Raw genomic sequence first — 22,951 nt, forward strand, 5'->3', positions numbered from 1 at the left:
GCACTGGGGTCCTGACCAGCAGGATCCCAGTGACACATAACAAACAAACTGAAAACATAGTGTTTTCACTATTAGCACTGAGGCCTGGCTATCAGGATCCCAGTGAGACAGTGAAAACAGTGACAAACACCCTGACATACACTCACAAACAGGCCAAAAGTGGGGGTAACAAGGCTAGAAAGAGGCTACCTTCTCACATCCCCGCACTCACAAAGTCCGGGGAATTGGCCCTGAACAATGTGGGGGCACCTTGGCTAGTGCCAGGGTGCCCTCACACAAAGTAACTTTGCACCTAACCTTTATTAGGTAAAGGTTAGATATATAGGTGACTTATAAGTTACATAAGTGCAGTGAAAATGGCTGTGAAATTATGTGTGCATTATTTCAATCAGGCTGCAGTGGCAGGCCTGTGTAAGAATTGTCAGAGCTCCCTATGGGTGGCAAAAGAAATGCTGCAGCCCATAGGGATCTCCTGGAACCCCAATACCCTGGGTACCTCAGTACCATATACTAGGGAATTATAAGGGTGTTCCAGTATGCCAATGTGAATTGGTGAAATTGGTCACTAGCCTGTTAGTGACAATTTGTAAAGAGAGAGCATAACCACTGAGGTTCTGGTTAGCAGAGCCTCAGTGAGACAGTTAGGCATCACACAGGGAACACATACATATAGGTCACAAACTTATGAGCACTGGGGTCCTGGCTAGCAGGGTCCCAGTGACACATAACAAACATACTGAAAACATAGGGTTTTCACTATGAGCACTGGGTCCTGGCTGGCAGGACCCCAGTGAGACAGTGAAAACACCCTGACATACACTCACAAACAGGCCAAAAGTGGGGTAATAAGGCTAGAAAGAGGCTACCTTCTCACACAACCCCACCCCCCCAAACGAAGGACAATAAGGCTAACCTTGGCCAGTTGAGACTTTATTGTCTAAGTGGTGATAAGTAGAGAGTAGCTCTGCAATAGACTGGTTACTCCCTTTATCATCCACTATATGGTTACTTCCCTGTGAGGATGTAAACCACCCTGTTTGAAGTTTTTTAGCTAAGCAACAATGTGAAGATGTATTTTCATAGTTTCTATCAGTAAGGTTTAGTTTAGAGCAGTGGGAATTGTCCACTGAACCTATTTGTAATGATGGAAATGCCAGACAGGGATGCTGTCTCAATAACGCCATTGCTGGGCAAAAACTTTGTCCATATGGCTGGAAGAGAGAACAGGGATGCTGTTTCTCTTGAGTTGGAGCAGGGCAGGGATGCTGTCCTATGAGCTCCACACTAGGGCAGGGATGCTGTCCTAAGTGTTGTGAGGCAGTGCAGATTTTCTGCACTAAAGTTTCTCTGGGAGGGTTGGAGGGATGCTCCATGTTAACTAAAATGGTGCTCTTTTTCTCACCAATGTTAGTTATCCCACAGAGAGGTACTTCTACCTCAGGGAGTACAGTTTTGCCAACTGATGATTCCCTTGGAACAGGTGCCACCCCAGGAGAGGTTTCTCCCACCACAGGAATGGTGTCCTGAATGGTAGGGTTGTTAGGGAATACTGTGATACCCTTTTTACCTGTTGATGGAGAGGGATCCTGAGTTTTCAGGCCTTCTCTCCTTTGCTTTTTCATTTCAGTAGAAATGAGAGGGAACAATTCCTCAGGGATGCCCAGCATGGTTGCATGGGCATAAAACTCTACATCAGCCCAACCTGAGGCCTCTAGGTCATTACCTAAGAGACAGTCTACAGGTAAGCTAGGTGATACCACCACCTGTTTAGGGCCAGTAACTCCACCCCAACTAAACTGAATTATAGCTAAGGGAAGAAACTTAGTGGCGTTATGGACATCTATAATTTTAAACTGTTGTCCAATGATGTGTTGATCATTGTGCACTAGGTTTTCAGTCACCAAAGTGATACTGGCACCTGTGTCCCTGTAGGCCAAGGCCTCAACACCATTTATTGAAACTGTCTGCCTGTACTTATCCATTGTAAGGGGACAAGCAGCCAGTGTGGCAAGGCCAATGCCACTAGGTGTGACAGAAACTGTCTTGGGAGTGACTACCCCAGTTTCTACTATTGACCCATAAGTGAACCCAACTACACCCTTAACTTGACTGTTGCCAGCAGTCCCACCACTAGTACCACTACTGCTAGGGGCACTAGAGCTTGATGTATTAGTGGTGGTAGGCTCAGGGGGTTTACCTTGACAGGACTTATCCCCTGGCCTATGGCCTCTATTTTTACACACAAAGCACCAAGTCTTTTTAAATTGTGTAGGTTGAGAAGAAGAGGAAGAATTTGTTTTTTCTCCACCCCCTGAAGAGTGTTTAAGATTAGAAGTGGGATCTTTGGTTTTACCCTTATCCCCATGCTTATCTTGAGATTTTTCACCATCTTTCTTCTTATTGTTCTCTTTGTCACCCCCTGTATGAACTTTTCTGTTCACCCTTGTTCTGACCCATTTGTCTGCCTTCTTTCCCAATTGTTGGGGAGAGGTCAGATCAGAGTCTACCAGGTACTGGTGCAACAAATCAGACACACAATTATTAAGAATATGCTCTCTCAGGATCAAGTTATACAGGCTGTCATAATCAGTAACTTTACTGCCATGTAACCACCCCTCCAAGGCCTTCACTGAATGGTCAACAAAATCAACCCAGTCTTGTGAAGACTCCTTTTTGGTCTCTCTGAACTTTATCCTGTATTGTTCAGTGGTTAAGCCATAACCATCCAGGAGTGCATTCTTAAGAACTGTAAAATTATTGGCATCACTTTCTTTCACAGTAAGGAGCCTACCCCTACCTTTTCCACTAAATGATAGCCATAGGAGAGCAGCCCACTGCCTTTGAGGGACATCCTGTACAACACAGGCCCTCTCAAGTGCAGCAAACCACTTGTTAATGTCATCCCCCTCCTTGTAAGGGGGAACTATCTTGTGCATATTCCTTGAATCATGCTCTCTTGCAGGATGACTATGGGGAATACTGCTGCTGCCACCATGGGTTTCTAAACCCAATTTCTGTCTCTCCTTCTCTACTTCTAAGGTCTGTCTATCCAAATCCAGCTGTTGCTTCTTGAGCTTCAGTCTGGTTTATTCCACTCTCAATCTATTGAGCTCCCTTTCTAACAATCTGTCTTCAGGGTGGGTGGGAGGGACATTCCTAGACACAGAAGTATGGTGAGAATGGACAGAAGGAGACCTGTCCCTTACAGAAGGCACCCTAACAGCTTGGCTAACAGAAACATCAGTTCTACTGTGGTGAGAAACAATGCTCTTGCTATGATGTGAGACAACACTATCTGTATGGTGTGACTCTACATCAGTACCAACTATGCTAGACTGTCTAGTAATGTGCAGGCTGAGAAGTTTCTTTCCTGAATCTTTTCCTGGGGGAGTCCCTGGATCAGATTGGGAACCATTAGCTACTTTTTCAACAGATGGGGCACTTTTAGCCTTATCTTGTTCTCTAAGCATGTTAAGTAACAATTCCAAGGAAGGATTCTTCCATACACTCAAACCTCTTTCTATACAAAGACTCCTTCCTCCTTTCCAGCTAAGGTGGTCATATGCAAGTTTGGACAGATCAACATTTTGGTCTGTGCCAGACATTTTAGAAAGAGTTTAAGTGATAGAAAAAGTGAAGAAAAAGGTTTTCAGAACTTTTAGAAAGAGAAAAAAAACTTTTTCAACTTTTAAAGAACTTTTTAGAAAGTTAGAAGAACTTTTCAGCACTTAGAAAAGAGTGAAAAGAGGAAATGCAAAACTTTTAGCAATGTGTACACACGCTGAACTTGTTTTGTATATTTTTCTCTTATGAAAAGTACAATGACAAGAGTGGTAAGTAGTCTCAAAGCACTTATCCCACCGCTGCACAACCAATGTAGGAGGCTGGACTGGCTTGTAGTGAGTACCAAGGGGTACTTGCACCTTGCACCAGGCCCAGTTATCCCTTATTAGTGTATAGGGTGTCTAGCAGCATAGGCTGATAGATAATGGTAGCTTTGCAGAGCAGCTTAGGCTGAACTAGGAGACGAGTGAAGCTCCTACAGTACCACTAGTGTCACTTGCACAATATCATAAGAAAACACAATACACAGTTATACTAAAAATAAAGGTACTTTATTTTTATGACAATATGCCAAAGTATCTCAGAGTGTACCCTCAGTGAGAGGATAGGAAATATACACAAGATATATGTACACAATACCAAAAATATGCAGTATAGTCTTAGACAACAGTGCAAACAATGTATAGTTACAATAGGATGCAATGGGGACACATAGGGATAGGGGCAACACAAACCATATACTCCAAAAGTGGAATGCGAACCACGAATGGACCCCAAACCTATGTGACCTTGTAGAGGGTCGCTGGGACTATTAGAAAATAGTGAGAGTTAGAAAAATAACCCTCCCCAAGACCCTGAAAAGTGAGTGCAAAGTGCACTAAAGTTCCCCAAAGGACAAAGAAGTCGTGATAGGGGAATAATGCAGGAAAGACACAAACCAGCAATGCAACAATGGTGGATTTCCAATCTAGGGTACCTGTGGAACAAGGGGACCAAGTCCAAAAGTCACAAGCAAGTCGGAGATGGGCAGATGCCCAGGAAATGCCAGCTGTGGGTGCAAAGAAGCTTCTACTGGACAGAAGAAGCTGAGGTTTCTGCAGGAACGCAAAGGGCTAGAGACTTCCCCTTTAGAGAACGGATCCCTCTCGCCTTGGAAAGTCGTACAAAAGTGTTTTCCCGCCAAAAGACTGCCAACAAGCCTTGCTAGCTGCAAATCGTGTGGTAAGCGTTTTTGGGTGCTGCTGTGGCCCAGGAGAGATCAGGATGTCGCAAATTGCGTCAGGAGAGAGAGGGGACGTCGAGCAAGACAAGGAGCCCTCTAAGCAGCAGGTAGCACCCAGAAAACTGCCAGAAATAGGCACTACAAGGATGCGTGAAACGGTTCGCACCGAAGTTGCACAAAGGAGACCCACGTCACCGGAGACCAACTTAGAAAGTCGTGCAATGCAGGTTAGAGTGCTGTGGACCCAGGCTTGGCTGTGCACAAAGGATTTCTGCCGGAAGTGCACGGAAGCCGGAGTAGTTGCAAAAGACGCGGTTTTCCAACAGTGCAGTCTGACGTGGGGAGGCAAGGACTTACCTCCACCAAACTTGGACTGAAGAGTCACTGGACTGTGTGAGTCACTTGGACAGAGTTTCTGGATTCAAGGGACCTCGCTCGTCATGCTGAGAGGAGACCCAAGGGACCGGTAATGCAGCTTTTTGGTGCCTGCGGTTGCAGGGGGAAGATTCCGTCGACCCACAGGAGATTTCTTAGGAACTTCTAGTGCAGAGAGGAGGCAGACTACCCCCACAGCATGCACCACCAGGAAAACAGTCGAGAAGGCGGCAGGATCAGCGTTACAGAGTTGCAGTAGTCGTCTTTGCTACTATGTTGCAGTTTTGCAGGCTTCAAGCGCGGTCAGCAGTCGATTCCTTGGCAGAAGGTGAAGAGAGAGATGCAGAGGAGCTCTGATGAGCTCTTGCATTCGTTATCTAAAGTTTCCCCAGAGACAGAGACCCTAAATAGCCAGAAAAGAGGGTTTGGCTACCTAGGAGAGAGGATAGGCTAGCAACACCTGAAGGAGCCTATCAGAAGGAGTCTCTGACGTCACCTGGTGGCACTGGCCACTCAGAGCAGTCCAGTGTGCTGGAAGCACCTCTGTTTCCAAGATGGCAGAGGTCTGGAGCACACTGGAGGAGCTCTGGACACCTCCCAGGGGAGGTGCAGGTCAGGGGAGTGGTCACTCCCCTTTCCTTTGTCCAGTTTCGCGCCAGAGCAGGGCTAAGGGGTCCCCTGAACCGGTGTAGACTGGCTTATGCAGAATTGGGCACATCTGTGCCCATGAAAGCATTTCCAGAGGCTGGGGGAGGCTACTCCTCCCCTGCCTTCACACCATTTTCCAAAGGGAGAGGGTGTACCACCCTCTATCAGAGGAAGTCCTTTGTTCTGCCATCCTGGGACAAGCCTGGCTTGACCCCAGGGGGGCAGAAACCTGTCTGAGGGGTTGGCAGCAGCAGCAGCTGCAGTAAAACCCCAGGAAAGGCAGTTTGGCAGTACCAGGGTTTGTGCTACAGACTACTGGGATCATGGGATTGTGCCAACTATGCCAGGATGGCATAGAGGGGGCAATTCCATGATCATAGACATGTTACATGGCCATATTCGGAGTTACCATTGTGAAGCTACATATAGGTAGTGACCTATATGTAGTGCACGCGTGTAATGGTGTCCCCGCACTCACAAAGTCCGGGGAATTGGCCCTGAACAATGTGGGGGCACCTTGGCTAGTGCCAAGGTGCCCTCACACTAAGTAACTTTGCACCTAACCTTTACTAGGTAAAGGTTAGACATATAGGTGACTTATAAGTTACATAAGTGCAGTGAAAATGGCTGTGAAATAATGTGTGCATTATTTCACTCAGGCTGCAGTGGCAGGCCTGTGTAAGAATTGTCAGAGCTCCCTATGGGTGGCAAAAAAAATGCTGCAGCCCATAGGGATCTCCTGGAACCCCAATACCCTGGGTACCTCAGTACCATATACTAGGGAATTATAAGGGTGTTCCAGTATGCCAATGTGAATTGGTGAAATTGGTCACTAGCCTGTTAGTGACGATTTGTAAAGAGAGAGCATAACCACTGAGGTTCTGGTTAGCAGAAAAAATGCTTGTAAATGTCTATTGTGTGCATGCTTGCGGGTGAGAGGGTATTTATGTGAGAGAGAATGTATGCAAGTGTCAATTTGTATGTTTTTATAAGTATGTGTGTGTGAGTGAAAGTGGAGGTCAAAGGTCGTGTGATGTCACTTCTGCTCCCCCCGGCATTTCGGTGAATTGACGTTCATGAACATAAACCAATGATTTAATATCATTTCACTGACATCTCCAGTGAGATATTCTAGTTCAGACATCTGGAACCCAGATCTCTTGGAACAGGCATCTGGCACTGAAGTCACAGTAAGAGCACAGCCGTTGGCATCTGCTGTACCAGACATTTATGCCACAGGCATCGCCTCTTTTTAGCAGAGATAGCAGCATGTAAATGTTTCACAACAGACATCTTGAGCATACTTCCCGAAACAGCTATCAGCAATGCCAGGTTCTCTATTTCACATTCACAATTGAGAAGAATGTCACAGACTTACGGTATAAACTGTCCCCTAAGCCACATCTAAAGGGACTGTTCCCAGAAGGTTCATCAATAGTGAGATATTTTCGATTACAAATCAAATGTTGCAGTAAAGACATCGCTAATGGCGTCTGCCATGAGAGCCCGATGGCAACGCATCCTGGGTCAGACATACTTCATGGAGCTCTAGAAGAGACACCTAGATTTAAACGCCTCAGGGTAGACACATACAGCACACAAGACAAAACAACTATTACATATGTAATATTGTCACCGGCCATGTAGTATAGAGGATTCTTGCAAAGACATCAGGGGTTAAATGTCACACAACAGATGTTAGCACGTCAGACCGTATTAAGTAAACTTACAAGGGGAGGCGAGTAGGTCGATGAACCTTTTGACTAACGCTTGAGATGTTCCCACCATAAAGAAACAATACCAACACTGATCAATCACCAATTTGTCAATTTCAACAATAATCAATAACATTAGTAATCATTAAAAGTCAGTAATTGACACACCATGACCTCGCAGTCATGAATAACCACACCTTTATTTAAAAGTTAGGATGTTTATTTCCCTATATTAACAATGCTAATGTCATGGAGGTTGTCCTCCTCAGGCCAAAACAAAAAAGATAATGACCAGGCATTGTTTTCCTGTTATTTAGAGACATTGTTCTTTTTCACTTTCATTGTCAGAAAGCCTGTAAACTTCCCTTCCGATGATGCTGGGTATAATTATATAGCAAAGGTGTGGGTAATTGTTATTACAGATTTATTGTGTGATAATATAATACTTTTTTCCAGCCATTACAGGGGTGAAACTCTTCAGTTATCAGTATTGGGGATATTTACCGGCCTATGCTGAGAAAATGTGTGGCCTATTTCTAAACACTGTGTGGGTAAAACTGTCCTCCTCTCGGGGTGATGAATGCTTTGCTTATTTTCATACCATCCCTGATGTAATGTACAGTTTGTACCCAGTCACTACACAGGTATAACCAGGTAGATCTCAGGATGGTGAAGCTTTGGTTACATTCCCTCTCTCCGTAGCCAGATCAGTGTAGCAATGTAAGGTTGTTTTGAAGTCAGATTATGTAATCCAAAACTAACTTAAATAAAAAGGTTTTTGTAGAATCTTGGGTTGTCCTTATATTGATTGACTGTCTTTGAGGAACTGTTTTCAAAAAGGTCTAATATATCCTAGAGACTGTGCAGTGAGGCAAAGTGTATAGGGGGATAGCGCAACAATGCATCCAGTGCAATAGGACTAAGGTGGGGTGATGGAGCACCCTTATCTTCCCTTCGAGAGGGTCCCCTCGGTTATTGTTACAGCACCGGCTCCTGGGAAGCATTTCATACCTTTTCAAGGCTAATTATTGGATGTGAAAAGCTGCAGAGCCAACGCAAACTAGACTCTAGGAACTTCAGGCATGGAAAATATAGATTTCTAAAAGTAACTTTTCCTCCATTTCTATTAAAAATATGACCCCACCATTGAATTGGATTTTTATTAACTATTAAAATAGTTGTTTAAATTTTTTTGTAACTAGTTCCATCCCCAAAATATAGTATTAGTATTTTAATCTGTACTCTGGTTTTCTAAATAGGACAGCTAGGCATCCCACAGTGGAAAATAGTTTGTGGGTGCTAATCACTGTAAGGACATGTTAACATTAAAGTTCTACATGCCCTATGGTTAAATACCATGTTCCCTGTCTAGCGGACTACCACACCTACATTGGGATGAGTTGTTAATATTTAAAAGGGAGGTTTTTACTTATTGAGAGGGTTTATTTTGACTGATTGAATGGCATCTTCCATATGCTACAGTCAGGCTATAATGATGAGCCTGAAGCCAGGTTTGCACTGTGACTGTAGTGGATGTCACAATATGTGCTGCATAGCACTAGTGACATTTAACTTCCATGTCTTTGGTACACTTTGTACCATATACCAGGACCTTATTGGCAAGTTAACTATGCCATTAACAAGTATGCCAATTCAACCATGTTCAAAGGGGGAGCACAGGCACTTTACTACTTAATAGCAGGGGTAACCTGCACAGAGTTCTAAAACCAGCAAAAATATAGGGTCCATTGTAGTGACTATGCAGAAAAGGCAGATATTCTACAGTTCACATCTATATTGTATCTCTCTGCATGTCGCCAGTTTGCCCTGCATCAGTCTGCGCCAGTGATACTTCATATCAGTGCTGCGGCTGTCTGCATTGTACGAGTCTACCCTGCAGGTTCCTCTGATACTTCACATCAGTGCTGTAGTTATCTGCATTGCACAAGTCTGCCCTGTGCCAGTCTGTATCTTGACACTTAACATCAGTCCTGTACCTCTCTGCATTGCACCAGTCTGACCTGCACCAATCTACCCCTTTAATACTTCTACACATCCTGTGTGCAGCACTTTGCATTACACCAGTCTATACCTGCAATGCTTCTTGACTACCCTGATGTAGCTCTTTGCATTGTGCCAGTCTGCCCTGTGCAAGTCTGTACCTGCGGTGCTTCTTGACTACCGTGGTGTTCAAGTCTGTACCTGTGATGCCCTGGGAGGCGCCGCTGGGAGCAGTCCTAGGCCGAGCCTTTCCTGCGCCCTTTCCTAGCCTGAGCCGCCCGTGCTTACAGCGAGCTCGGAGTCCGCTCCGGTCCGTGCTGTCCTCCCCCATCCTTTCAAAAAGATTAGTTTAAGGTCTCATCCCCGCTGGTGTTATGATTAAAGTAGGTATGAAAACTACTTTATCTCGGCAGCGGGATTTGATCACAGGACTGGGGAAGATACTGCTCTTGAATGTGGCACCTTACACCGCTCGGCCATTCCGGCAGCCTCTGGAACACTGCTCTGGAGGCTGACTGCCACCTCGCAAAACAGGGAGAGTTCATGCTGTTCTCTACTGGACATTTAAGTATGTGCCCAGAGACAGGTTGAGAGGACAGATGCATGTATGTACCAGGGTGAACTCCAGAGAGACTGATGGGGACATAAGACTGGGGTAGAGCGAGAGATGGAGAAAGAGAAAGGTGCCTGTGTCGAGTCAGCAGCAGAGAAAATGAAACAAAGGGGCCTCCTGGGATAACCACACACTACTTCCTCACAAAGAACACACAGAGGGTGTGTGAAATGACATAGGCACAGCAGCCCGGCTAGCTCAGTTGGTAGAGCATGAGACTCTTAATCTCAGGGTCGTGGGTTCGAGCCCCACGTTGGGTGTGATGCTTTTTAAAGGCTTCTCCATTTTCGGGTTTAACATTAACTCTCACCTTTTTCAGATATTTCGCTGAGGCTTAAAACTAAACACACACACATACTGCAGTTTGCCTCACGATTCCCACAGGACTTCACACAACGCAGCACTTCCCCCCCTGGGAGGTGCCCTTTCCTAGCCTGAGCCGCCCGTGCTTACAGCGAGCTCGTAGTCCGCTCCAGTCCGTCCTGTCCCCCCCCATCCTTTCAAAAAGAGGAGTTTAAGTTCTCATCCCCGCTGGTGTTATGTGTTAGACCTGACAGCCCTAGGGTGGTCACCCCTAACTTTTTGCCTGCCTCCCTCCACTTTTTGGACACTGTTTTTGCTGGCTTTTACACTCTGCGCACTTCTGCACACTCTGCCATTGCTAACCAGTGCTAAAGTGCATATGCTCTCTCCCTTAAAACATGGTAACCTTCAATCATACCTGATTGGACTATTAATTTACTTATAAGTCCCTAGTAATGTGCACTCTATGTGCATAGGGCCGGTAGATTAAATGCTACTTGTGGGCCTGCAGCACCGGTTGTGCCACCCACTTAAGTAACCCCTTTTCCTTGTCTCAGGCCTGCCATTGCAAGGCCTGGGTGTGCAGTTTCACTGTCACCTGGACTTGGCATTTAAAAGTACTTGCCAAGCCTAAACCTCCCCTTTCTCCACATATAAGTCACCTCTAATGTGTGCCCTAGGTAACCCCTAGAGCAGGGTGCTGTGTGGGTGAAAGGCAGGACATGTACCTGTGTAGTTTACATGTCCTGGTAGTGTAAAACTCCTAAATTCGTTTTTGCACTACTGTGAGGCCTGCTCCCTTCATAGGCTAACATTGGGGCTGCCCTCATACAGTATTAAAGTGGTAGCTGCTGATCTGAAAGGAGTAGGAAGGTCATATTTAGTATGGCCAGAATGGTTTATATATAATATCCTGCTGACTGGTGAAGTTGGATTTAATATTACTATTCTAGAAATGCCTGTGTTAGAAAGTGAGCATTTCTTTGCACTTAAATCTTTCTGTGCCTTACAATCCACGTCTGGCTGGACTTAGTTGACAGCTCCTTGTGCATTCACTCAGACACACCTCAAACACAGGGTACTCAGCCTCACTTGCATACATCTGCATTTTGAATGGGTCTTCCTGGGCTGGGAGGGTGGAGGGCCTGCTCTCACACAAAGGACTGCCACACCCCCTACTGGGACCCTGGCAGACAGGATTGAACTGAAAGGGGACCTGGTGCACTTCTTAGCCACTCTTTGAAGTCTCCCCCACTTCAAAGGCACATTTGGGTATAAAAAAAGGGCCTCTGCCCTACCTCATCAGACACTTGCTGGAGAAGAAACCTGAACCAGAAACTACATCCTGCCAAGAAGAACTGCCTGGCTGCTCAAAGGACTCACCTGTCTGCTTTCTACAAAGGACTGCTGCCTTGCTGTTGGCCTGCTGCCTTGCTGAACTCTTGTCTGGCTGTGAAAGTGCTCTCCAAGGGCTTGGATAGAGCTTGCCTCCTGTTCCCTGAAGTCTCAGGACCAAAAAGACTTCTCTTTTTCACTTGGATGCTCCGTGCGCCGAAATTTCGACGCACAGCTTGTTCCGTGGCGACAAAAACGCCGCACACCGACGCTGATCGACGCGACGCCTTCAGGACGACCAGAACTTCGATGCACGGCTTCGCAAGGACAACGCTGCCCGGCCTCTAGAGGAGAAATCGTCGCGACGTCTGCCGTGAGATCGTAATTTCGACGCGCAGCCCCGCAGAATGACGCGCAGCCGGAAAACAAGCAGGAAAATCCACGCACAGACCCGGGACATCTGGTAATCCCCGCGATCCACAGAAAGAGACTGTCCGCGCGCCGGAAAACGATGCACGACTTTCCCGCGTGAAAAATAACGACGCAAGTCCGTGTGTGCTGAGGAGAAATCGACGCACACACCCTTTTTCCACGTATCTCTTCTTCTGTGGCCCTCTGAGGAGATTTTCCACTCCAAACCAGGTACTTTGTGCGTGAAAGAGACTTTGTTTGCTTTTTAAAGACTTAAGACATTTTATATCACTTTCCAGTGATATCTCTACAAATTTACATTAAACTTTATTTCGTTTTGACCTACAATTATCCTGATAAATATTATATATTTTTCTAAACACTGTGTGGTGTATTTTTGTGGTGCTATATGGTGGTATTGTATGATTTATTGCACAAATACTTTACACATTGCCTTCTAAGTTAAGCCTGACTGCTCGTGCCAAGCTACCAGAGGGTGGGCACAGGATAATCTTGGATTGTGTGTGACTTACCCTGACTAGAGTGAGGGCTTTTGCTTGGACAGGGGGTAACCTGACTGCCAACCAAAAACCCAATTTCTAAGATTGGTGATCAGCGGTGAGGATAGGACTTGTATTTGTGCAGTGACATACAGTAGCTAAGTATTTCACTACCTACCCACAGTTGAAGGTCAACTTGATTTTTATCTCTTTTTGCAAATTCGTTTTTTCCTGACAATTTTCAAAAACTAAATCCTCACTCAACATGTCTCTGACTGGGTCTCAGATAGGAGACTTTGAGCTAGTCCTGTTGGATACATATACGTTAAAACAACTAAAAGGATTCTGCAGGGCAATGAGGGTACCCACCCAAGAGGCCTCCAAAAAGGAGGACTTTCAAGTGGCGCTGAGGGCCTGGGCAGAAGCCCATTTAGAAGAGGATGATGAGGAAGAGGAGCCAGAAAATGGCCCCTCAGAGAATTTGTCACTATCTGTGGATGGTGTTACCACTGCAATTGTGCCCCCTTCCAGACCAGGGAGCAGTGTCTCTGTGCAAAGCCTGACCGCAGAGGAAAGGAGAGAGGAAAGGGAGTTCCAATTGCAAATGGCAAAACTGAAAATTGAGGCTCAACAGGAGGAAAGAAGGGCAGAGAGAGAAGCCAAGCAAGCTGAGGCTGAAAGAGCAGCCAAACAGATTGAAGCTGAAAGAGCTGAAGCTGCAGCTGAGAGAGCCTTGGCTGAAAAGAAACTGTTATTGGCTCATGAACTGAGTCTCAAGGAGCTGGATCTCAAGGCAAAGCAGTCTGAATCCAGCAATAATGGTGGCAGCATACTGACAGGACCTGCTGGACAAAAGAAGGTTTGTATACCCAAAAATGTGGTGCCCAGTTTTGTGGTGGGAGATGACATAGATAAATGGTTAGCTGCTATGAAGTTGCACTAAGGGCTCATGAGGTTCCTGAAGGGCAATGGGGGGTAGCTATGTGGGGTTATGTACCGCCATTGGGGAGGGACACACTTTTCACATTGGATCAACCTGATCAAAACACATACCCACTTCAGAAAGCCACTTTACTTGCCAAGTTTGGGCTGACCCCTGAGGGATACCGTCAGAGGTTCAGGGACAGCACCAAACAAACCACACAAACATGGGTAGATTTCTTTGACTTCTCCAGTAAGGCACTGAATGGATGGGTGCGGGACAACAAAGTAGATGATTATGAAGGTTTATATGACTTGATTCTGAGAGAGCATATGCTTAATACTACTTATACAGAGTTGCGCCAGCACTTAGTGGATAGTAAGCTGACTGATCCCAGGAAGCTTGCTGAGGAGGCGGACCTCTGGGTTAGCACCAGAGTGTCCAAGAAGGTACCTGGGGGGGACACTCACAAAGGGGGTCAGGGTTCCCAACAGAAGAAAGAGGGGGGAGATAAACTTACAGATAAGGAACTCTCTAAAGGCCCCCAAAAGAATTCCCAGGGAGGGGGTGGCAACCCTTCCTTTTCCAGATTTGGGAAAAAGCCAGGGACATATGATAGGTCAGGAAAATCCAACCCCAAATGCATGGAGTGTTACCAGTACGGTCACTATAAAGGCGACCCCCAGTGCTCCAGGAGAGCACCGTCCACTACCGGACAGACACCTGGGTTGACTAGTGTAGCGCTCGGGGGGAGATGGACCCAGATAGCTTTGGGGAACAGGTAGAGATTTCCCTAGTGTCCCTGGGAGAAGGAGAAATGGTGCCCAAAGCCCACATGCCCCAAAATACTTCCAAGTACAGGCAGTGGGTCACCATTGATGGGCAGAAGGTGGAGGCTCTGCGTGACACAGGAGCCAGTATGACTACTATCAAGAGTCAGCTGGTGTCAACAGAGCAGATAGTCCCTAATACATTCCACCAGGTCATAGTCGCTGACAATCGTGAGAGTCACCTACCGGTGGCTCTGGTTCCCTTTGAGTGGGGGGGGGGGTCTCTGGTACTCTGAAAGTAGCTGTGAGTCCTGCCATGCCTGTAGATTGTCTGTTAGGCAATGATCTTGAGCATACTGCTTGGAAAGAAGTAGAGCTCAGGTCTCACCTGGAGATGTTAGGATTACCTGAGTGGGTCTGCATGACCACACGGTCCATGGCTGACCGCGAGGGAAGTCAAGGGCATCTGGAGCCTGGAGCAATGGCCCAAAGAGCTGCCAAGAGGAGGGGCAAGGGGCGCGGGAAACCGGCCCCAGAAGTTCCCGCAGTGGCTGACGGGGCTCCTGAGGAGGAGGCTCCCGAGCCAACTGGGGAAGACATTGCCACCCTAGGTGACTTACCTGAGCTTGCTGGCTGGCAAGTTGAGGGTGGACCCACCAGGGAGAAATTCTGCAAAGCGCAGAAAGAATGTCCCACTCTGGAAGGTCTGAGGAAACAAGCCTCAGACAAGGCGGCAGGTGAAGCCTCTGGCGATCACCACATATATTGGGAGAATGATCTCCTCTACAGTGAGCCTAAGGTTCCGGCCTTTGGGGCAGCGCGTACGCTGGTGGTCCCCCAGTGTTTCCGAACCTTCCTACTGGGTCTGGCTCACGACATTCCCCTGGCAGGACATTTGGGGCAAGGCAAGACCTTTGACAGGCTTGTCACCCACTTTTATTGGCCCAGAATGAGGACAAACTCAGATAAGTTCTGCAGATCTTGTCCTACCTGCCAGGCCAGTGGTAAAGCAGGAAAAAGGGTTAAAACCCCCCTGATTCCACTTCCTGTCGTTGGCATCCCCTTTGAAAGGGTGGGCATCGACATTGTTGGTCCATTGGACCCCAAAACTGCCTTAGGCAACATGTTTATCCTGGTTTTGGTGGACCATGCCACCCGTTACCCAGAGGCAATCCCTCTGAGGACCGTAACTGCACCGGTGGTGACCAGAACTCTGATGGGGATATTTACCCGTGTGGGATTCCCCAAGGAGATAGTGTCTGACAGAGGCACTAACTTCATGTCTGCATACATGAAGTCTCTGTGGGATGCGTGTGGTGTAACCTACAAGTTCACCACACCCTATCACCCCCAGTCTAATGGTCTTGTGGAGAGATTCAACAAGACCTTGAAAGGCATGATTGGTGGCCTCCCTGAGGCCATGAGGCGTAAGTGGGACGTCCTCTTACCATGCCTTCTCTTTGCTTACAGAGAGGTCCCCCAGAGGGGGGTAGGGTTCAGTCTCTTTGAGCTTCTCTATGGGTACCCTGTCAGGGGACCCTTAAGCATTGTCAAGGAGGGGTTGGAGAAAGCTCCAAAGGCACCCCCTCAGGACGTGGTCAGCTACATGTTGGCCCTCTGCAACCAGATGACCCGCTTCTGGAAAGAGGCCCAAAGTAACCTTGAGGCCAGTCAAGAGGTAATGAAACGCTGGTATGACCAGAAGGCCGCCCTGGTAGAGTTTCAACCTGGAGACAAAGTGTGGGTAATGGAGCCAGTAGAGCCTAGAGCTCTCCAGGACCGCTGGTCTGGCCCATTTGAAGTAAAGGAGCGGAAAGGGGAGGCCACTTACCTAGTGGACCTCCAAACCCCTAGGAATCGCCTAATGGTGCTCCATGTTAACCGACTAAAAGCTCATTTTGAAAGGTCTGAGATCAACATGCTTCTGGTCACAGATGAAGGAATGGAAGAGGAGAGTGAACCTCTCCCCGACCTCCTCTCTGCCCAAGAAGGTGATGGGTCAGTGAACGGGGTCATTCTTTCTGACTTCCTGACTCTAAACCAGAAAGGAGACTGCTATGAGCTGTTGGAGCAGTTCTCTCCCCTGTTCTCCCTTACTCCTGGACTGACCCACCTCTGTGTTCATGACATTGACACCAGTGACAGTCTCCCTGTGAAGAACAAAATTTACAGGTTATCGGATAAGGTGAAGGCCAGCATCAAGGAGGAGGTCTCCAAGATGTTAGCTCTAAGGGTTATCGAGAAATCCAGTAGTCCCTGGGCCAGCCCAGTGGTGTTGGTCCCTAAGGCTACTGCCCCAGGTGCAAAGCCAGAACTCCGGTTCTGTGTGGACTACCGGGGTCCCAACTCAGTCACACGGACTGATGCTCACCCCATCCCCCGAGCTGATGAGCTCGTTGACAGGCTGGGCGCTGCCAAGTTCCTGAGTACGTTTGATCTTACTTCAGGGTACTGGCAGATCGCCCTGACTGAGGGGGCTAAAGAAAGATCCGCATTTTCAACCCCTGATGGCCATTACCAGTTCCGGGTGATGCCGTTTGGATTGAAAAATGCCCCCGCTACCTTCCAACGGTTGGTTAACGGGGTCCTAGCTGGCAAGGATGCCTTCTGTGCAGCCTACCTGGATGACATAGCTGTCTACAGTTCCAGCTGGGAGGAACACCTGCTCCACCTCAAGGATGTGCTTCAGGCCCTGCAACAGGCAGGCCTGACCATCAAGGCTAGTAAGTGCCAGATTGGGCAGGGTTCCGTGGTGTACTTGGGACACCTAGTGGGTGGTGGCAAGGTGCAGCCACTCCAGGCCAAGATTGAAACTATCAAGGCCTGGCAACCACCTAGAACTCAGACTGAGGTGAGAGCCTTTTTAGGCCTCACAGGATACTACCGCAGATTTGTCAAGGGCTATGGTACCATTGTGTCACCCATGACAGAACTCACTTCCAAGAAACAACCTAGGTTGGTGAATTAGACAGAGGCTTGTCAGAAAGCCTTTGACTCCCTGAAGGAAGCCATGTGCACGGCCCCGTGCTCAAGGCCCCTGACTACTCCCAGGAATTTATCGTGCAGACAGACGCTTCAGAGCATGGCATAGGGGCAGTCCTAGCACAGCTAAATGAGGAGGGCCTAGACCAACCAGTAGTCTTTATTAGCAGAAGGCTATTAACACGGGAACAGAGGTGGAGTGCTATTGAGAGAGAAGCTTTTGCTGTGGTCTGGGCACTGAAGAAGCTAAGAGCCTACCTGTTTGGGACTCACTTCCGGGTTCAGACAGACCACAGGCCCCTCAGATGGCTCATGCAGATGAGGGGTGAGAATCCAAAACTCTTGAGGTGGTTTATTTCCCTACAGGGGATGGACTTTACAGTGGAACATCGCCCAGGGGTTGACCACGCCAATGCTGATGGTCTCTCCAAATACTTCCGCCTTAGCGATGAGAGCTCCCAGGAGGTCGGGTAGCTCTCCCCACTTTCAGCTGGGGGGGACACATGTTAGACCTGACAGCCTTAGGGTGGTCACCCCTAACTTTTTGCCTGCCTCCCTCCACTTTTTGGACACTGTTTTTGCTGGCTTTTAGACTCTTCGCACTTTACCACTGCTAACCAGTGCTAAAGAGCATATGCTCTCTCCCTTAAAACATGGTAACCTTGAATCATACCTGATTGGACTATTAATTTACTTATAAGTCCCTAGTAATGTGCACTCTATGTGCATAGGGCCGGTAGATTAAATGCTACTAGTGGGCCTGCAGCACTGGTTGTGCCACCCACTTAAGTAGTCCCTTTTCCTTGTCTCAGGCCTGCCATTGCAAGGCCTGGGTGTGCAGTTTCACTGTCACCTCGACTTGGCATTTAAAAGTACTTCCCAAGCCTAAACCTCCCTTTCTCCACATATAAGTCACCTCTAATGTGTGCCCTAGGTAACCCCTAGAGCAGGGTGCTGTGTGGGTGAAAGGCAGGACATGTACCTGTGTAGTTTACATGTCCTGGTAGTGTAAAACTCCTAAATTCGTTTTTGCACTACTGTGAGGCCTGCTCCCTTCATAGGCTAATATTTGGGCTGCCCTCATACAGTATTGAAGTGGTAGCTGCTGATCTGAAAGGAGTAGGAAGGTCATATTTAGTATGGACAGAATGGTAATAAAAAATCCTGCTTACTGGTGAAGTTGGATTTAATATTACTATTCTAGAAATGCCACTGTTAGAAAGTGAGCATTTCTTTGCACTTAAATCTTTCTGTGCCTTACAATCCACGTCTGGCTGGGCTTAGTTGACAGCTCCTTGTGCATTCACTCAGACACACCCCAAACACAGGGTACTCAGCCTCACTTGCAGCCTCACTTGCATACATCTGCATTTTGAATGGGTGTTCCTTGGCTGAGAGGGTGGAGGGCCTGCTCTCACACAAAGGACTGCCACCCCCCCTACTGGGACCCTGGCAGACAGGATTGAACTGAAAGGAGACCTGGTGCACTTCTTGGCCACTCTTTGAAGTCTCCCCCACTTCAAAGGCACATTTGGGTATAAAACAGGGCCTCTGCCCTACCTCATCAGACACTTGCTGGAGAAGAAACCTGAACCAGAAACTACATCCTGCCAAGAAGAACTGCCTGGCTGCTCAAAGGACTCACCTGTCTGCTTTCTACAAAGGACTGCTGCCTTGCTGTTGGCCTGCTGCCTTGGTGAACTCTTGTCTGGCTGTGAAAGTGGATAGAGCTTGCCTCCTGTTCCCTGAAGTCTCAGGATCAAAAAGACTTCTCTTTTTCACTTGGACGCTCCGTGCGCCGAAAATTTCGACGCACAGCTTGTTCCGCTACGAGAAAAACGCCGCACACCGACGCTGATCGACGCGACACCTTCGGGACGACCGGAACTGCGACGCACGGCTTCGCAAGGACAACGCCGCCCGACCTCTAGAGGAGAAATCGACGCGACGCCTGCCGTGAGATCGTAATTTCGACGCGCAGCCCCGCAGAACGACGCGCAACCGGAAAACAAGGAGGAAAATCCACGCACAGACCCGGGACATCTGGTAATCCCCACGATCCACAGAAAGAGACTGTCCGCGCACCAGAAAACGGCGCACGACTTCCCCGCGTGAAAAATAACGACGCAAGTCCGTGTGTGCTGAGGAGAAATCGACGCACACACCCTTTTTCCACGTATCTCTTCTTCTGTGGCCCTCTGAGGAGATTTTCCACTCCAAACCAGGTACTTTGTGCATGAAAGAGACTTTGGTGGTCATTCTGACCTCGGCGGTAAAAGGCGCTTACCGCTGGTCAGAAGACCGCCATAACACCGCCGTGGTCGCGGTAAACCGCCACGGTCATTCTGACCCGCAACTGGCAAGCCGCCAAAAACCCGACATCAACAAAAGTCCGCCACAGCAACGGCCAGCGAAAAACTGGCGATGACCAAACCTCCACCGTCACGCCAACAGAAATACGCCCATGCCATTCTGACCCACAAATCCCCGCAGCGGTCTTTCAACCGCGGTATTCCATTGGCGGTACACACCTCCGCGCTCAAAATACACACACCTTTACAAAACACTACCACATTGGACAATTCAAAATACACACACCTGAGACACATACACACACCACTCCCACACACCCAATTAAATATAAAACACACACCCACATCACCCACAAACCCTTACGACCACAATTGCGACTGAAGGACAGAGAGAGACAGCACAGCATAGAGTAGACCATCACACAGAGGCAAATCACAACATCACCCACACAATTTCCACGCACAAAACATCATACACCACCACACTCACCACACTCTACAACACATACACCACCCCTCACCTCCTCCACACCACCCCATGGCACCCCAAAGACACCCCAGGTTCTCTGACGCCGAACTCAGGGTCATGGTGGAGGAAATAGTTTGTGCAGAGCCCCAGCTCTTCGGGGCACAGGTGCAGCACACCACCATTGCCAGGAAGATGGAGCTATGGAGCAGAATAGTGGACAGGGTCAACGCTGTGGGACAGCATCCACGAAATCGGGACGACATCAGGAAGCGGTGGAACGACCTACGGGGGAAGGTGCGTTCCATGGTATCAAGGCACAACATCGCGGTACAGCGGACTGGCGGCGGACCCCCACCTACTCCCCCAGAATTCACAGCATGGGAGGAGGAAGTCTTGCACATCCTGCATCCTGAGGGCCTCGCAGGAGTAGGCGGAGGAATGGACTCTGGTAAGTCAAATCTTCACTACTTCATTCCCCCCACCCCACCTGCATGCCAAATCATACCCCCACCCTCACCCCCACCCCCATCACACCAACTCCTTGCAAATGGCTCACCATCACAACCCACCCATCCCAAAACCTAGCCCTGCATGCCTCCCCAAAGCATGGACATCTCCCCCACAAGCCACCGTCACAAAAGCCCCCACAAGGGAATGCCAGCACTGGGGTACACGGCCACCCACCCATTACACGAAATGGCACACACAGAAGCAATAACCATACTCTTATACCCCTGCAGGACCCGAACGCCACCACACCGCCCAGGAGGGTCCAGAGATGTCCATCCCACCCCCAGAAGAGGCCCCCAGTGATGACAGCAGCTCTGTCTCCCTGGACCCAGATGACCAGCCCGGCCCATCGGGGACCTCGGGACAGTCGGTTCCCCACAGACAGCCACAGGATACAGCAGACCTAACCCCCTCTGGGAACACCAGCACAGCTCCCACCCAGCGGGCCCATGCCTCTGTCTCCAGGACATGTCAATCAGCGGTGTGTCCACCACTACAGGGCACCCAGGTTGACCCACCACCCCAACAACAACAGGGACCTGGGGGCAGTGGTAGTGGGCACACGGTCCAAGGGACAGAGGCCCAGGGAAACAGGGGAACTGGGAGGGCTGCTGTGCGACAGGGGGGGGACCGGCCCAGGGAACCGACTCTCCAAGAGGCCCTCTCCTCCATCATGGGAGCATACCACCGCTTCCAGGAGACGATGGCTACGGTACTGGCCAGGTTCCAGGAGATCCAGGTACTGCAGGAGGAACAGTACATGGGGTTCAGAGAGGAACTGAGAAACATTAGTTCCGCAATGGGGACCATCGTCGTGGCCCTTAACCAGATAGTCACCACATTGCGGGACCATGTGGCACTAGCCTGGACCAGGAACAGCCTACCACCTCCGCCGGCGCTAGTGTACAGGAGGCCCCCACACAACGACAGGCTACCAGAACCCCACCTCCTGCAGAAGAAGAACCACCCCGCAAGCGGTACCTGAGATCTCACAAGAAGACAGAGTAGGATGCCAAGACCCCCGCCAGCAAACAATACCCCCTGATGTCATCCCACTGTCCCACATTGTCACCCTGTCCAAACTTAAACTGCCCCTGCTCCATCCTTCCACAGGCATATGGACAATGCACCTGTGAGACTGAAAACTGGACTCTGCCATGGACATTACTCCACCATCACCCATCACCGTTTTTCAATCATGTCCCTAAATTTAGCACTTCAATAAAATCACTTATTGCACTTTAAAAATCTGGAGTCTGCTTGTATTTTGAACAAATGTATCAGACATAACGGTGCCAAAATGTTCAGTTACATTGTGATGACAACATACCACTGTCACACAGCTGTAGTCCATGGGCAAACAAAGCAGAGGTCACGCAGTGGGGCCCACAGCTCTGAAAACGGAAGGGAAAGTCACAACTCAGTTAACAGGAACTGGGGGGAAACACAGACAGTAGAGAGGCAGGAGACTTTAAGTAAATGTAAAATGGCGGGGTTGATTCGTACCTGTGTGCTACTGAAAATACTGTTGTATCACTGTGTCCCTGTTGTCTGTGTCGTCCCCGTCGTCTTCCTCCTCTTCACTCTCCACAGGCTCCACAGCTGCTACAACACCATCTGGACCATCCTCCTGCAGGAAAGGCACCTGGCGTCGCAAAGCCAGGTTGTGAAGCATACAGCAGGCCACGATGATATGGCACACCTTCTTTGGTGAGTACATTAGGGATCCACCTGTCATATGCAGGCACCTAAACCTGGCCTTCAGGAGGCCGAAGGTCCACTCGATCACCCTCCTAGTACGCCCATGGGCCTCATTGTACTGTTCCTCTGCCCTTGTCCTGGGATTCCTCACTGGGGTCAGTAACCACGACAGGTTGGGGTAACCAGAGTCACCAATTAGCCACACACGGTGTCTCTGTAGCTGTTCCATCACGTAAGGGATGCTGCTATTTCGCATGATGTACGCGTCATGCACTGACCCAGGGAACTTGGCATTTACATAGGAGATGTACTGGTCAGCCAAACAGACCACCTGGACATTCATCGAATGATAACTTTTTCTGTTCCTGTATACCTGCTCACTTTCACTGGGGGGAACCAAAGCCACATGGGTCCCATCAATGGCACCAATGATGTTGGGGATATGGCCAAGGGCATAGAAATCACCCTTCACTGTAGCCAAATCGCCCACCTCAGGGAAAACAATGTATCTCCGCATGTATTTCATCAGGGCAAACAACACTCTGGACAAAACCTTAGAAAACATAGGCTGAGACATCCCTGGTGATGGGCCACTGTT

General features: G+C 48.7%; 1 non-coding gene across 1 annotated transcript; it reads left to right on the forward strand.

The window, feature by feature from the left end:
• The first annotated feature begins 10,325 nt into the window (after positions 1-10,325).
• TRNAK-CUU (transfer RNA lysine (anticodon CUU)) lies at positions 10,326-10,398 on the forward strand. Its single transcript has one exon. It is a non-coding gene; the product is annotated as a tRNA-Lys (tRNA).
• The last annotated feature ends 12,553 nt before the right edge of the window (positions 10,399-22,951 follow it).

Source organism: Pleurodeles waltl, chromosome 6 (genome assembly GCF_031143425.1).
Source record: "Pleurodeles waltl isolate 20211129_DDA chromosome 6, aPleWal1.hap1.20221129, whole genome shotgun sequence".
NCBI lineage: Eukaryota > Metazoa > Chordata > Amphibia > Caudata > Salamandridae > Pleurodeles > Pleurodeles waltl.